Here is a 16,761-nt window from a genome sequence, read left to right as displayed (position 1 = left end):
ATTGTAATTAAAAGAGATCGATTAATGAGATTAGGGAAATCTATTTATAACTTCTAATTCTGAAAACTTAAAGTTCATGGTTAGGTTTTAGTTCGTCTATCAAAATATTATTCGATGGAACGTTAGGTACTTGAACTTACTTTAATTCTTATATATAAAACTGGAGGATAGATTCGTCACCGTATGAGTCCTATTGAAGATATATTTGGTACCTATATCAGTATCTACCTAACACCACTGTAAAAAAAACTTATATATTATATCATACTTACCTCTAATATCTCCCTATAAGCTATCATTACAATAGAGAAGCAACTTATATTTAACAAAACATATAAACAAAAGTTAATAATAGTATCCTTAAACAAACAAACATACAAACTATACTAACTAAATATTTATCCTTACAAGACCTACATTACAGAATTACCAACACTAATATAACCAAACATAACCTAACTTACCTAACCTAATACAGACTTTTATCACGCCATAAAATAATTAGCGAAGCATCATAAAACGCTGAACCTAACCCAATAACCGAACAAGTTATTACGGCTTACAACTATGCAATTACAAAGTACCGGTATTAAAAGATCTTTGAAAAGAAGACAACAAAACAAATAGCCAATAATAATGGTTATTATCGCGAATGCACCCGACCTTGCTCGATGTGGTATTAGATAACCAATCGGACTCTTGCGGTTCGGAGATCGCTTCTAACGGTTACTCTTTGGTACCAAATGATGCTACAGATGCGACGTTAGTCAGTTTGGTGCCTACGAGAAAGTAGTCTCTGTGAGGCAAAGTCTAGTCTTTTTTTTTTGTAACGTGATGGAAATCCTCATGGCCTTCCCGCGCCGTGGCGACGACGGGGTGGCGTGCCGGGCTCTTACCGGCTAAAACCACGGTGTTCCTCTATTGTCTGTGGCCGTGATCGGGGCTGCCCTCGTGCATTTACCGCACAAAGGATAGTATTTGAACCAAGATGGTCCTAGGACTATTTTAGTTCCAAATGAGATTTGATAACACTGACAGTGAAGTTAGGTATTTTGTTTAATAATTGTTGCAATTAATAAAATCAGTTTATCATCTAGCATTTAATTTGTAGGATTATTAGTATCATACGAATTTAGAATTTGTAGCCTATCGTTTATTAATTAATCCTGAGAGCTATTCAATTTTGTGCTGTCATGCATTCGCTCAATTACAATTTTGTGTATTATTCAAATTTAAATCCAATGTTCAAATTGAATATAATTTTGTATCATGTTTTACATTTAGTGAAACAATCCGATTACGATTAAAATATTATCGGTACTCGTGTAATTTATAACTGAACATTAATCAACGTTTAAAATGTTTATACAAAAATTATATTAATTTTATCCACGTATTTTGTTATAGATATACATTATCCACTTACGCTATTACCATGAAGAGGGCTCTTCTACGAGATAGTGATATGGTACGTTGCCTGTGGATGCGTTTGGCCATCCACCAATCAGGATTCATTGGTACCTCCATATCATAGCAGTGGTTGGACAACTGTGACGTCAGGTACAGATACGTTTCTGCCTCGTACAGCAAAACATGGACGGAGCTGGCGTGGATGGATTTCAAAACTTCTAAAAAAAGATGCGTATTCATCGTCCTCACATAGGCCGGCATAGCACGTGACTCTCTGGTGTTGCGGGTGATCGCTTACTCCACTTAATCTGAGTACGAGTATCACGTCTCTATATCTGCTGTCAATAAAAAAATAGGCATAAAACCAATCATTGGCCCTTCTACACCTACCTAATCTTAACCAATGGGCGTAGTCAAACTATCTATTGGATGGATAACTGTACACGTTACTTGCGCAGTGTCATGTCTTTCGGACCGTGATAAGCCAAACTGGATTCACGATGTATATAGTCACTCAGATCTGCTCTGGATACCTGATAGCTCTTGAAAGACAGTGCTCAAGCTGCACTGCCCTCCCACAAAACAGGGTCGGCGAAAGGAACAGGGAAATACAAATAATTCTTAACAACTACACCAGTAACAGTTGGAAAGGGTTTATCTTTAGAAAGGCGAATGTAACGCATTGAAGTTTCTGTTTTTGTTTAGGTTAATGTATTGCTTATCATTCTGTGTTGTGAGAGCTAAGGTTTTGTTGCTGTTTCTTGTTCTCTTTGCTATATTTTTGGATCAAATATTTATGTAATGGGGAAGCTCATAGTTTCGCTATGAATTCTGTGATTCTCATCTAATATGCCAAATTCTTAGGACTTGTTTCACAATGTCTGGATAGCCGCTGAAGATATAAAAGCCGTCATGTATCAGATAATTTTTAATTAAGCACGTAATTTGTATGCACTATCTGTCACATAAGTTTATTGGGAACTTATATGAAGCAGGCGCTTAGGAACTTAAACTACTCAAATTATGTAGAAAAAGGATCACATATTTACATCTTGCAATAACTTGACACAATTTTTTTTATCCGTAGCAGTGAGCATTTCCTTGGCCCCCAGTATTATTGAAAACGCAAAACAATTTGCACATTCACCAATAATAAATACCCTGAAGCTGTTGTCTTGTACTGTTACATTTCCAGTTACAACTATAACAAGCTGAACTCACACGAATAATGACTTTCCCTGTTATTACTTCCCATACATATAACCTTTAAGGGCATATAATACAGGTACCAACAGTTACACGTAAAGCTGAACATAACCAGTATAAACTGACCGTTGGATGTGAGGAAAGATGATAGAAAGTGAGACCATGATAAACTAGTTTTGTGTAGCTGGTATACCAGCATTATTTGTATATGTTGCAGTCAAAACCCTACCAGTCGAAAGTACTATTGACTATCAAAATCAGTTAAAAGTAGGTAAACTAAATAGGTTGGTTAAAACTAGTACGGTTTACTACTAGTTGGTCATTAGTACTTTTGACTGCAATTTTGCAGTTAAAAGTTATTTTGACTGACGCTCTTCGTCAAACGTAGTTTTAACTGAAATAAAGCATCAGATAGGGTAAGAATTTTGACTGAAACATATACATGATATAAATATGGGTTTGTATACCTATACTAATCAAAGTAAAGGCATGTGTTTTAAGTACTTTACACGCGAAGTTTGTCGACAACGTGGAATGTTCGTTATAAGGTATTCTACACACGAGCGGCAAATATCTTTCTGTCTATGACCCACGATCCATTCATTCACTCGTTCATTCATTCATTCGCCTCGTTTATTATCTGTCGCACCTTAGATGGAGTGATGATTGGTAATGTCTTTTTTTGCTTTCGTTTTATGTAGTAGTTTTTTAAGTAGGCAGTTCTTTACTGTTATTGATGAATCTTGTTTGACAGTTAGAGGTTTTTTATTGAGTTAACTAGAATGTTTAATTCTTTTTTCGGTGATGTCACGGTAGGGTTCCCTATAATTTGGATCGTTACCAAATCAAATTAGATAAAAGGTATTTATAGGTACTTATGGGAAATTAAGTTAGAAGTATGTTTTTTTAAGGGACGAAAATCGTGTAATGACTTCTCCCGCTTTGGCTGAGGCAAGAGAGAATGTCAGACTGTTACTGACTAAAAACCACCCCGTTCCTAATGCTGCTTTTCGAGCCGGAGCCCCGATAAACCCGCTAGGTAGTCCACAGCTCCAAAGTTCGAAGTACGTGTAAATCAAAAAACATTCCTAAATAAAAATGATAATAAACCTCTTCAGATTCTCAACATGCGAATATTAAGTAGACGTACGTTAAAGTAGGTATAATGTAGTAAGACCAAAATTAGCTATACTTAGCGTAAGTTCTTCCTAGAGTCAGTAATTTATGATATTATCTATCATTACGAATGCATTACTGTAGGTATAGCTCACTTACGTTTCTTCCTTTACACTCTCACGTCTGAAGGCTATATAATAATAGTATAATATATATATGAAGATACATAATATCACTTGCGTATTTTCCGTCGGTATTGTTACCTTTCCTTTGGTATCTTTAATAGACATGCAACAGTCGTGTCACATACACAAATACTGCATTTATTTTATGATCTGCGAATACACGAATTATTTTATTTACAAGTGCCTCTCTATATCTTCCTCTTTTTAAAGAAAATCTTCACACTAAACTAATGCTCCACACTAGCACACTACGATTTCCTATGTCGTGCGTTAAAAAACACATAAGTTCACATACACATGGTTGGATCACACAATAATTGCTTCGTGCGGGAATCGAACCTGCTACACGTTCCACGATAGCCAGTTGCCCAGGCATCGCACAAGTGCAGTCGTAACAGATTGTCTGTCGTCTTTCATGAATACTTTCTTTCATCGTATGTCTCAGATTACTAAGAATATATGTAAACACTGTGACCTAGCAAAGTGTTGAATTAATAATTAAACTTTACCTACTAGGTACAAGGTTCTTCGAAATCCTAATTGACGTCTCAAACCTTAATTCCTTCAGGGAATACCCACAACCATATCGTGTATACGACTAAGTAAAACCAAATTTGAACAAGCACAGAGCTTAAATAACTTCTCAACACGTCTCAAATACCGCTGGCTTCCAAATAAATGTATAATTAAAGATTCGGAATAACTTCACTTGAACTAAGATTAATAAAGTTAAAATTATATCCTGGCATCACATTTCTGACTAAATTATAAACAGGGCAACTCCACTTAAAGTTGGATCGTTGTTAAATATGAAGATTGATTTGGCTGCTAATTAAATAACAATATTGTTGTAGTTAAAATAGAACATAGAATCGATTACATAGCTAATTAGAGAAGCCTGAAAATTGACGAGATTGGTCGAGACTAATTGGCGGTGATAGTGATATCTAAATTTGTTTAAAGATAATTGTCTTGTTATACCGATTTGTGTAGTGGGTTGAAAATATAGTATAGAGAAGACCTTCCAATTACCTTGGTGACGTCCACACACTCCACACACATGGTTAGGTAGTTCATGTGTAAAGGAATCGAAATTTTATATTTTGAAAATACTGAAGTGGCAAATAACTTTACGACGCAAGCTATGACACATGTACATTCCTCTTCGCAATTTCTATTGCCATCCATTTTAGTTTTTTGGTATTTTCCATTGCAATGTAAGCTACTAGTACATAGGTAGTATAAAATTATATCCAATGTATGGCAATAGACTCGCCCTTTCCTACACGGAACTAGAATTTGTGAAAAGTGGCTGCAGGTGCACAGCACACACGTGATATTATGTTATTACACTCTTCGCATATCTGTAGTTTGTATGTAATAGCCGTTTATGAAAATAGTATGCTTTACATACGGGCTACGAACAGATATTTTCGAAATAGGCCAGGTGCAGCATTCTTCTAATCAACAGACGATGTTGGAGTTGCGGACAACGTAACAGGTTACCTGGGCTCCAGCTTAAAACAGAAGTAGGAACGGAGTGGTTCTTAGTCAGTAAGAGTTTGATACTCTCTCGCCTCACCCAAGGGAGAAGCCATTGGATGATTTTCACCCCTCAAAAAAAAAATGTTGCGGATGCTGAAATTTCCTTTGGCAGAATGAAAAAACGTGTTATTATGGATATGAAGCAACAATTCCAAGAGTAACAGCGATGTAACAAAATTAATTATACACAGAATTAGCTCACACTAGTACTCACTACTCAATAGTGACTAAGGAAATCTATTGTTCTTAAGTTACGAATGCGTTGCCCTATTCGAGTCCCACACAGTTGTGTACTACTTTCATGTCATACGTACTGCTTTGTACCTTACTACTGGTGTAGACATCTGCTAATGTATTCTAATAGCCAAAAGGGCATTTATGTCTAGGCCTTAGGGTGTTACACGTTCTACGCACGCCTCAAGGAGCCATCAGACGACCACATATGGGGCCCAGTAGGGCTGTTGCCTGATCCGGAGCTGCGTCCTACCTATTGGGATTACTGGGAGTTCGGCTCGAAAATAAAAAGTAGGAACGGGGTGGTTTCAGTAAAAGTCTGACACTCCCTCTCACCTTGCCCAAGGCGGGAGAAGTCATTAGAAGAATTCCCCCTCAAAAAAAAAGGGTCTTACCCGCGTCCCGTTTCGCGCGCCTCAAAGAGTCATTAGACCACCACAGATAGAGCCCAGCCTGGCTGATACATAATCCGGAACTGCGGACTACCTAGCGGATTTACCGGGGATCCGGTTAGAAAAAGACAGAAGTAGAAACAGGTTGGTTTTTAGTCAGTTAGAGTATAACACTCCCTCTTGCCTCGCCCAAGGCAAAGATTCATTGGATGATCCCCCTTAAAAATGGTGTTACATTGGTAATATGGAGCCATATAGCTATTCCATAACATTTATGGGATAACAACATAATGTATTAAAGAGAAATACTTCTGCCTAATCTTTTGGAAAAACTCTAATCTAGCTTTATGTCACAAAAGACTTCATGATGGGATATCCTTTGTTCTATTTCATATCAACAGCTCCATAAATTCTCATACAATAACAATCTTCTACTAGCACTATTCAAGCCTCATACTGCTATGAAAAACTTGGCCAATATTCCCGAAACACACGCGTACAGAATTTATTATCGACACAAAGTCTCAGCGTTTTCCTCAAACGAAAGTGCAAATATAAAAAGGTATATTAAATCTTGTAGCTACATGAAATACCGCAGCACCTAACATGGTAGGTAACATTGCAATATACGGCAAAATGTAGATCATTACTTAACTAATAATTTAAATAGAAAAATGCTCGTACATTCTCACGAGTTACTCGTAACTAGGTTCGAAGCAATAAATTGATGCAATTATGTCGTTCGATTCACAGTTCCCGCATGTTTTTGCTGTGGCTCCGCTTGTGGTTTTTTCCTATTTTACGCAGTCGGTGTACCGTAGTCTCACCACAGACCTGCTATCTTTATTGCAGGAAATAATGCTCCAAATTCTTTTAGTTGCAGTTGTAGGTGGCGTTGGTGTTTCGTAAATTGAATGAATGAGTTGTTATTGTCCTTCGGTCCCTTTGCTTTCTTTTGGAGTTAATGGTTTTGTTAGATATGGTAACAAAACCATTAACTCAAGTTGTCGAGAATTTTACTTTTTGTCTTTTTCCAATTAGTTTTGGAGTTTTGGAATCAATATAGTTTCTTATACATCATTATCTCATTAGACTTATTTCAACTAGATTCGTATTTTACATGAACTGACTGCTGCTTTACTACATATTATTAGACTTAAATATCTATATTTAGCAAAAAATTCTAGATTCTAGATGCTAAATCCGGAACCCGCGCTTCATTTAACAAGGAGCCCAGTGGAAGCAGTAAAAACTTATCCCCAGAGAGATCCGATACAATTTTGCATTACATTATTCATGCGTACGTTAGTTCCGATCGTTTCACAGCTTTCCAATGGTTTTTAGATCGACATTTATATCCGCGAAACATATTTGCATGGCTCTCTTACGCATAATTTCGATTGAACGCTCTTGCAATAAAAAAGATCGTAACTTGGAGTACAGAATCACGTTCGATTTTTAAGGCTTCGAAGACTTTAAAGAGTCTTTCTTTCGCGTGAAATGTGGCCTTTTTTATTTAGTAGGTAACTGTAAAACGTGTGTACTAAAAATAAAGCACTTACTTACACGTTCGAGTCTGGTTCGTGTTCGCAGCCTCCGATATTAAGATTGATTTTTCTCCGAAGTTTCATCGTTATAGATTTCTCGAGTCATGACCTTTAAGAAAACACGAAAACAGATTTTCTTGAATTGCCAATAAGCGTTTTTAGTTAGAACTTCCTTTATTCTCTAATTGAATTGGAATCCTATAGCAATATACTATTTTTAGGTACATAATTTTGACCTTTACGATGAAATAGTTTTTAAACTTGTGCTAATAAAATCACTATTCATAGAGAGAGAGAGCTGTCACTGAGTTATTTATTATTATTTAAATTAAATTATTATATTTAAATTTAATTTGCTGAGCTTTGTTACTTAAAAATATATCAGTTGTATTTTACTATTTAATTAATGCGAACGATCAATGAAACAAGGAATCCAGGTGACAATTGATTTGTTTCGGAGTTATATCAATTTACAATTCTGCTTGTGCACTTACCCTACAATATCAATATTGGGGTACAATTTAAAACCCAAAGAAAGTACATGCATCAATGAGTAAAGGAAACGAGTAGTCAGATAACCAACCGGACACGAGACCCCACACTGCCACCATGGCATGTGAAAAAGTGAATGCCAAGCGATTATAAACCTTAACCCTTAACAACAAACGTGATAATAATTAAATTTCATTATTAACGTCTCGCCTTTCTCGCGGCAATGTCAATTATTACTACAAACATGAACGAAAGTGGGTTGCTTGGAACAAAAGCTTTGGTGTTTATGAATTTGACATAAATAACCGTAGCGGGAAACTAGTTCAAGTTGGTTCCTTCGTGTTTTGTCTTAGAGAAATGAATTTGTAATTGATTCGTTCCGCCTTTTGGTTTCGTTCGGCTGTAATTGAGCACCTTTGTTTATTTTAGAAAAGTATCTCGTTGTTTATAAATATAAATTACGGAACATCGTTTAAATTGCATAGATATGAGATACAAAACATACGTGGCGCTATAATCTTATCGCCAGTATTGACTTAAAATGCATTATCTCAAAAATTAAAAAATGAATGAAACAATCATATTTGACCAGGATCTTGACTAAAAACGCTTCTAGAATGAGAGTTTAAATACCAATAATGGTTTAACCCAGTACCTAGACCGACTTATCACGTCAAGATAACTACAATTTTATGATAAACGGGATTAAGGAAAGGATCAGCGCGACATTGCTGAAAGTTGACGTCAACTAATTAAATTATTTAGTCAAATATTTTAATCTGGGCAGTTATCGTACGATTGCTATGCTACTGAATATAAGTCAAACATTTTTAATCATGACACAATTACATGCATGCCTACATAAATAGAAAATAAATAAGAATCTTTATTTGAAAACAATTCTAAAATCAAAAAGCATACAATCTGCTTTCAAATATTTTAATCTGGGCATTTATCTGCTACTAAATATAAGGCAAACTCTTTTAATCATGACACAACTACATGCATTCGTAAATAAAAAATAAATAAGAATCTTTATTTGAAAACAATTCTAAAATCAAAAAGCATACATTCTGCTTCATTAAATCATAGCTGCCAGTCACAAATATGGAATGGAGGTGCTAGCGCTAGACACGTTCGGAATGAACGCGTGCCCTCGTATCTCGCGCACCATTCGGTCACCGCGACATTCCGTTCTTTCGTTCCCATTCGTTCACTAGTCGTGAGTGATAACCGCGCAGGGACGGACGTGCGTGCCGCGCTTTATCACATTCCCGCGAAATATCGAACGAAAAATAATTAGTGATTAAAAAAACAAGTTACGAATTGTGCATGTGTTATATAAATATTGTGGATTTGAATATAGTGCTTATCAATATTATACATAAGTGTGTGTAAAACGAGTTTTTTTTATTTTTTTTCTGTGCACCCGATTACTTGGATTTTTTTATTGGTGTTTTTGTGGTAAGTCTTGGCTTGTGAATTTTGAGTGTTATCTTGTAGAAGTGTATTGATGTCCCGTTGTAGGTCATTTAAAGGCGTTTATGTGCCAACCTGTCCACATTTTTGTAAGTACCGTAGATAATCGGCACATCGGTTGGTACTTGTTGATTGGTATGCCTTATCGTCAGTGTAAATTTCTTTGGTGAACGGAACGCGGCGGTGATACAAAGATTGTTTCAACAGAGTTGTTTGAAAATAACCTGCAATAGTTTACTTGCTTTATGACTGAACGATAAAACCGAAATCAATTTTGAGAACCTGTTTGTGTAGGTACTTTTGAATTTATAGTGTAGGTAATGTTGTGTATATGAGTAGGTACTTACCCACATATTTTACTTATGTGTTTAGCAAATATAAAAAATCTAATGTACCTAACTCTCTTACTTGGTAGGACTGTACGCTTCTAATTAGAATTCCAAAAACTCCAATAATAATTCGACCCAAGACTTACTTTACATTATGACAACTACTGACTACACCAACAAAGAGGTGGTCGGTTTCTACATAGTATACAATGTAGGTAATAAGTTAATGCCTAGGTTCTAGGTAGTCTAGTGTGGTCATAAGCACGTAGCTTAGCTACGTCCTACATTTGTACCTAGGTCTATGTTTACCTAGTTTCACTATGTCCGGATCGGGAAAAGTGTTAATGGATTTGCCTTTGCAAAAGTCTAACTAGTTACCTAGTATCTCACTGGATGCTTTGATAATGGTGTTTTAAGAGTTTTAAGAAGTAGAAACAGGGTGATTTTTAGATAGTAAGAGTCTGACACTCCCACCGCCTAACCCTAGGCGGGAGAAGTGATTAGAAGATGTTTCCCCTAAAAAATAAAGATAAAAAAATGCTTACGAAAGTTACACGGAATGGCAATGAGTAACAATGATGCATGCATGATGCATGTACCTTTATTTTGTTATATTTTTTCCTGTGTGTCGTATTTTGTGTATATAAGTAAATAAATAAATGATATTGTTATACTTATAATCACCCAGATCATTCGTGTTGTTATCTTATTAAAAAATGTAACATAAAAAGAAATGTTTTAGTTAATTAAGTTGTACAACACAATACTACTCAGATACCTATGAGTATAGTTAGTTAGTTAACCATTGCACTTGCAAAACCACAAGAGTTCATAGTACATAGTACTTAGTATCTACCTATATATACTAATATAGACATGTATGTATTTATGTGGGAAATTGACTGCCTTGTCGATCTAGTGGTTACGTACACATGACTGCGCGGTATCAGGTTCCAATAATCCCACTCCTATTTTCAATGATATCGTAAAATATCTAGTTTAATTAACTTGTTGACGATTTTATGACTGTCCCTTTATAGTTTCGCCTTAAATGTCTTCACTTGGTTAATTTGCCTATAATTTAAGCGTTTGTCTAGGTTAATTTGTCTCTAAATTCGTAATTTAAAATATAACTTATCTTTACTATTGAATTTACTTCATGTAATCACTTCCTTGTTCCTATGTTTTGATTACATTATATCTTCAATACTAAGAACTCTAATGTACCATGAGTAATTTGTCCCTAAATTCGTAATTGCACGTTATAACTTATCTTTACTAGTTATCTATTGAATTTACTTCGCATATAATCACTTCCTTATTTATTTTCATCGGTTAACAGTTGAATCTTCTGCATAATTACTTGTTTTGACTAAATTAGTTATAATTTATCATTGAGGTTACTCAAATGATAAGTACTAAAATATATACCTATTAAAATAAGTTAAAAATTTCTAGAATTTTAGTTAACCTACCTCTTTTTAAAACTATATTGACTGAAAAAGTCAGAAAAAGACGACTCGAGTGAATAGAAAAGTCAAGGTAAGGGTCTAACATAGACTTATTTTATCAAATATCAAAAATATATGTCAGTAATAAGTATGAGTATCAATGCCTACATCGATTTTATTCTTCACCTTAATGGATTCTATACCATTTGGCTTGCACTGAGCACATTAGCAATGAACTTCATTCAACATAATATTATCGGAGTAGTTAGTTACCTAGCACCTGTGCGATAAGAAACCACGTAAAACTGAGGCGGAGTTATTATTTTCACACCTGTGAAGTATATGGGTTTTAACAACAAACCATCTTATGTACCTAACTGTAATAACTATGTTTATTGAATGTATTGTAGTATAATTATTCACAAGGACACATAAATATTCATTGATATCGAGGTAACTCGACTAGGTTTGAGCAATATTAGGGGCTGATAAACATCCGTAGAATGCACGAAAGTTCGAAATAATGCGATTTAAAAAGACTCGGTTTTAGTTTAAGTTAAGTATCATTCAAAATTTTCACTATCGCGTGTAAATTTGCAACAAAATTAACGAAACGTCTTCTTAAACTGGTTCTTGATTAAAACGTGTTGTTGCCAATATAATATATCACTATTAAATTGGTCTCAAACAGTTTACTCATTACATCAGACCAATTAATAACTAAAACCAGTAGATGTTATCTTTTTAAAAAGTTTGGCAACTTCACACTTTCAACATTGTTTGAAAACTATTTTAGCGCCTGAAGACATGTAAGTAATAAAATGTAATGTACTCGTATTAACAAGATATTTTATGTAATATATATATTACATATGTGTTAAATAAGGTGTGATAAATTACCTACATAAAATATGATTGTAATGTTTGGTGGAAGACTTAGAGATCAACTTAGGTCCCTGTATTGTTGGACCTATTCTACTATGATTAAAAAAGTGTCCAACCAAACAAATATAAAAAAATGTGATGCAACATTTTTAACACAAAAGGTTAATAAAACACTATTTTCTCCAGCGTACATACATACACATCCCACCCAGATCCGGTACAACAATTTGTGGATCACACCAAAAGCTGCTTCGTGTGAAAAACGAAACCGCTACACGTTGCGCGGCAGCCGTTTGCACAGTCCCCACACCCCCAGTCAAATGTAGAAAGATCAAGTAACTAAGGAATCAAATGAAAATTATAATTTTAATGATGAATTTTATCGTAACAAAATGTAGTTTAATCTGTGATTATCCTTACAAAATACAAAGCTCCAATTGACCTAAGGCCTTTCGTAATCCTCTTACGAATTAACAATATTTAATACAAAAGGAAAAAATCTAAAAGAGTTGCAAACAGACTTCGTAATAAGCTTTTGTTAATAATAAAATTAATTGGCGAACCTGTTCGCCGCCCCTCGCAATCTTCCTTCAGGCCTTTTCAGTCACAGTGCCCGCGGGATTTCACAGTAAAATTATATGTGAAACAATATAATTATAACAATTAATAATGTTGCCGTTTACATTTGTATTAGGTATTCTTCACAAGTCGAGCAAAAAAAGCGGCACGGCCATAACTAGCATCCTTTTGTCGAAGCCATTCAGGCCAGTATCGACCGCTTATAACTTTGTTGTGGATAAAACAAGAAGCCTGAATTTTCAGATACTAAGCAGGTATTGTACGTTATTATTTTCTGAATCCTGATTTAATATCCGCCATATCGGAAAATGGCGATATTTCGCGCCAATTCTTTTGGCGGTCATCTTTTTCTTCCACACTTAGTAAAGGGATGGTTATAGTTTGTTTAATTTTTGTCACAATGCCCAATAAAATCCCACTTAATTTGTGAACTGAATAGCTAAACCTACTTGTCTTTAAAAAACTAAGTTTAATAATGGAAGACTGGAGTTGTGATTATACACTCGCCGTTTGTTAAAATTCCACCATGTACCTAATACTGATTATTTCCATCCTTGCTCATTTATAAGCCGGGTCTTACAAGGGCTGGTTATCCAATTAAACCTATCCATTGTGGTGTAAGGGTTAACTGGAAGGTCACGTACCTTCTGGTATCACATGTTAATTGGTTTGCTGAAGGTCACTATAAGGGCTGCTGTTCAATTTGAGCGTCGTTACCTCGATTTGCCAAGTTCTGACCCAGATATTTTTTGACGAATCTTTGGCTGTAGATTGTACAACATATATTGAACCTATAGATTCATTTATTGGCATAGTATAAATAAAAAAAAAACTTAAAAAGTAAAAAGGATTGAATGCACGGTTAGTGTGTGGCTGGGCTACCGGCTACCGCGTAACGTGTAGCGGGTTCGATTCCCGTACAGAGCAATTCTTTGAATTTCGTGTGTATGTGAACTTGTATGTTTGTAAACGCACCTATGACAGATGAGAAAATCCTAGTGTAGGGCAACGTCTTTCAAAGAAAGAAAAGAAAAGAAAGGATTCGGATTTCCATAATCTTTTGTCATTGAAACTCAAATTCCCAAGTGATTACCACTGTTGGCGATATCAGTATATTTAAAGTCAATGTAATTAACAGAAGCTTCAACAAAACAGCCACTCATTTTGTGCGTAAAATTTACATAATAATTAAATTAGGGAAATGCTTACATTAATCGCGATATACTTTATCACTACTTGAATGATATCTGCACAAGGTTGGCGGGATGATAAATATTAATATGTAAATTATTATTAACACTACTCTGATAATATGTAGTATCTAATATCAGCTGATTTTTGGCCGATTATTGGACACTAATTTATGAAGTAGGACATTTTTCTGACAAGTCTTTTATTAATTAACTACAAGTAATTAATGAAATGTTCAAAGAACTTGATGTAGTTATTTTTGTTTTATATCTTTACGTTTAGGTCCTGAGTTCTTAAACCAAAGTCGTTTAGGATAAAAGATCTTCCTTAGATTTTATCACCTACTACTTTTACTGTTCTGTACCCTTACTACAAGTTTGCTTTACGTTGAACGAAAACGAAACAAGAGCGCGTTCGGCTCTAATTGGTTGGTTAATTCGAGCCGTCCAATCAAAGCGCCGAACGCGCTCTCGTTTCGATGTCTTTAAACGTAAAGCAAACTTGTACTGTTTTGTTCACCTGATGTATTTGACGGAACATTGAATGCTTTATTGAAACCTATAACAATAACATGTACCGCATAGTTATCGAAGCCAACCCCGTAATCATAAGTTGTAGTCAATTAGTTCGTGGCTATGGTTTGCGGTCACAAGTTGTAATGTGGTATAAACTGGTAGTAAGTAACTATAAGATCATATGTCCTTTTCAATGAGAGCGTCTCTTGTTTTAACAATAAGGCACAGGAGAGCGTAACGCTTGATGGACATGGCGACAAATGATTTGAGAAAAGTAGCAGGGGCCTGCTAGATGGAGGTTACTATTAACTTGGTGAGCTGGAAGTCATTAGGGGAAATCATTGTGCAGCAGTGGTCTTTTGGCTGATGTGATGACGATGATCGAGCAAGCTCTCGATAAGAAGCTCTGTTTGACGAGGACGACTAGTTCCAAGCTATGCTAGAGGCTAATATTCATGAACAGCATTCTGCATGTCGCGCTGCTACTGAGTTCCTCGTCAAACAGTTACGTGAGTAAACCGATAACATAGTAATTAATTTAGTATGTCTCCTAAAAGTTATAATAAAATTACAGAAGTTTCTTGTTTAACTCTTAATAATTTCATAGGGAACCTGTTACAACATCATATCACTTGAAATCAGAGAATAACGCTGACCTTTACAACCGCAAAGTCCAACTTAGAAAACGGTCGAACATGTAACATATTACATAGTTACACACTGACAACAGTTACGCCATTTTTACTGTTCAGTCATTTTAGTTTACGCAATGAGGTCAGAAGATAAGAAAATAGATATAGTTTATGGGAGTTTTTGTGAGGTCGAAGGTTCCTGTGTTGCTGTCATAGTTATTGAATACATAGTGGGACTTGTGGATGCTGTATTAGTTAATTAACTTTACTGATGTAGTTATCTATAACTACACGCAGTTGGTTCTGTTGTTCAGGGCTTAAGCAAATCTCTACTGACGTTTCTCAAATTCCTCTTAACTTCGCCACTTGTAAGCCTAGAGTAAATACTAAAAGACAAGCCTATTGATATCCACCAGCTACAATTCCAGATTCCATACTAATGCTAAAAATTTTGGAATACTTTTTGCACTTCCGTAAAGTCGCCCACTTGATCAAAACTAAGCAGTCTTTTATTAACTAACTACTATTTTTAAATCCGAAACTCTCACTGACTTTGAATCATACCGGAGCATAAAGCAAGATTTTTAAGGTGGCTTTTATTTTTGCACTACACAGAACCCCTCAGGGCTATTCAAACTCATAGGGGTCCGATGTAAAGAAGGTACTCAGTCATACGAGGGGTGTGTCTATCTTCGGCAGCCCGTTTGCAGATGAACAGGGGAAAGATTTATAAGTGAGAAGTTTGATAAGCTTGATGTTTATGTAGGTGTACATATAATTATACAATCGTAGCTGTGTTGGTGTAGAAATCCACATTGTTATTATTTTAGTCTTCTAGGGAAGTTTTAAGAAGACTTAGATGTGAAGACAAAATTTGAAGTCTAAAATATCTTTAGTTAGTCTTTTCAGTATAAAAAAGACAATTGATGAAAGATATGGTGCTTGCGACTACTTTGAGACTAAATAGCAAACTTCAAAATTGACCAGTAACTACGGTTGCCTTAATGTAAAAGATGTCTAGGCTCCAAATGTAGTTTAGCTTCATGAAAACTTCTTAGAAACACAAATGGCCTATTCTTCGAAAACGAAAGTTCTTCAAGAGATCTTGGTTAGACTACAGCTAACCAAGCTTGGTGTTAAGTTCTACAGCTACACTTTGGAACGAGGACCTAGCTTCACTGATGGACAGACAGATATTATTTATTTCTTTATTTGTTGACATTTCAAAAGTACCTATTTTTTTAATTGGAATAGTTAAATGATTTGTCTTTTACTAACGTAAAAGGTTAAGTTAAAACTTAGCCTGTTGATATAACATCCAAGAGTTAGAATTAATTGATTCCACTAACTAGTTAGAACCTAAAATCCTGAAGATAGGATTAACTATTACCTCTACTGTCTTATACTATCCTATACTCATATTGTTAAGTTTCCGTAACACATAATCTTGTACAAATCCTTCATACAACTGTGTATATACATATACCTCATCATATGCATATAATCTGATCTGAGTTACAATGTTATTATTTACTAAGCAAAGCATGGCTTTAAGCTGTTCGTACTTGGTATG

The 16,761-nt window shown here is 35.2% G+C and overlaps 1 protein-coding gene across 7 annotated transcripts in view; it reads left to right on the top strand.

Annotated features, from left to right (window-relative positions):
• The window catches only part of LOC118263233 (SH3 and multiple ankyrin repeat domains protein 2), a 234,440-nt gene that overhangs the window by 66,581 nt on the left and 151,098 nt on the right, over window positions 1–16,761 (top strand). For 4 of the 7 annotated variants that reach the window (XM_050705230.1, XM_050705231.1, XM_035575042.2 and 1 more), the window contains exon 1: window positions 9,334–9,591. The exons of 1 other annotated variant lie outside the window; for it this stretch is intronic. The gene's annotated coding sequence lies outside the window, so the exon portion shown is untranslated. Of the gene's footprint in view, window positions 1–9,332; window positions 9,592–16,761 lie in introns of those variants that run through there. 2 more of the 7 variants (XM_050705233.1, XM_050705232.1) reach the window with 1 other exon arrangement.

This window comes from Spodoptera frugiperda, chromosome 27, assembly GCF_023101765.2.
Source record: "Spodoptera frugiperda isolate SF20-4 chromosome 27, AGI-APGP_CSIRO_Sfru_2.0, whole genome shotgun sequence".
Lineage (NCBI taxonomy): Eukaryota > Metazoa > Arthropoda > Insecta > Lepidoptera > Noctuidae > Spodoptera > Spodoptera frugiperda.
The sequence above is the reverse complement of the archived record's forward strand: the minus strand, read 5'-3'. Positions and strand labels throughout refer to the sequence as shown.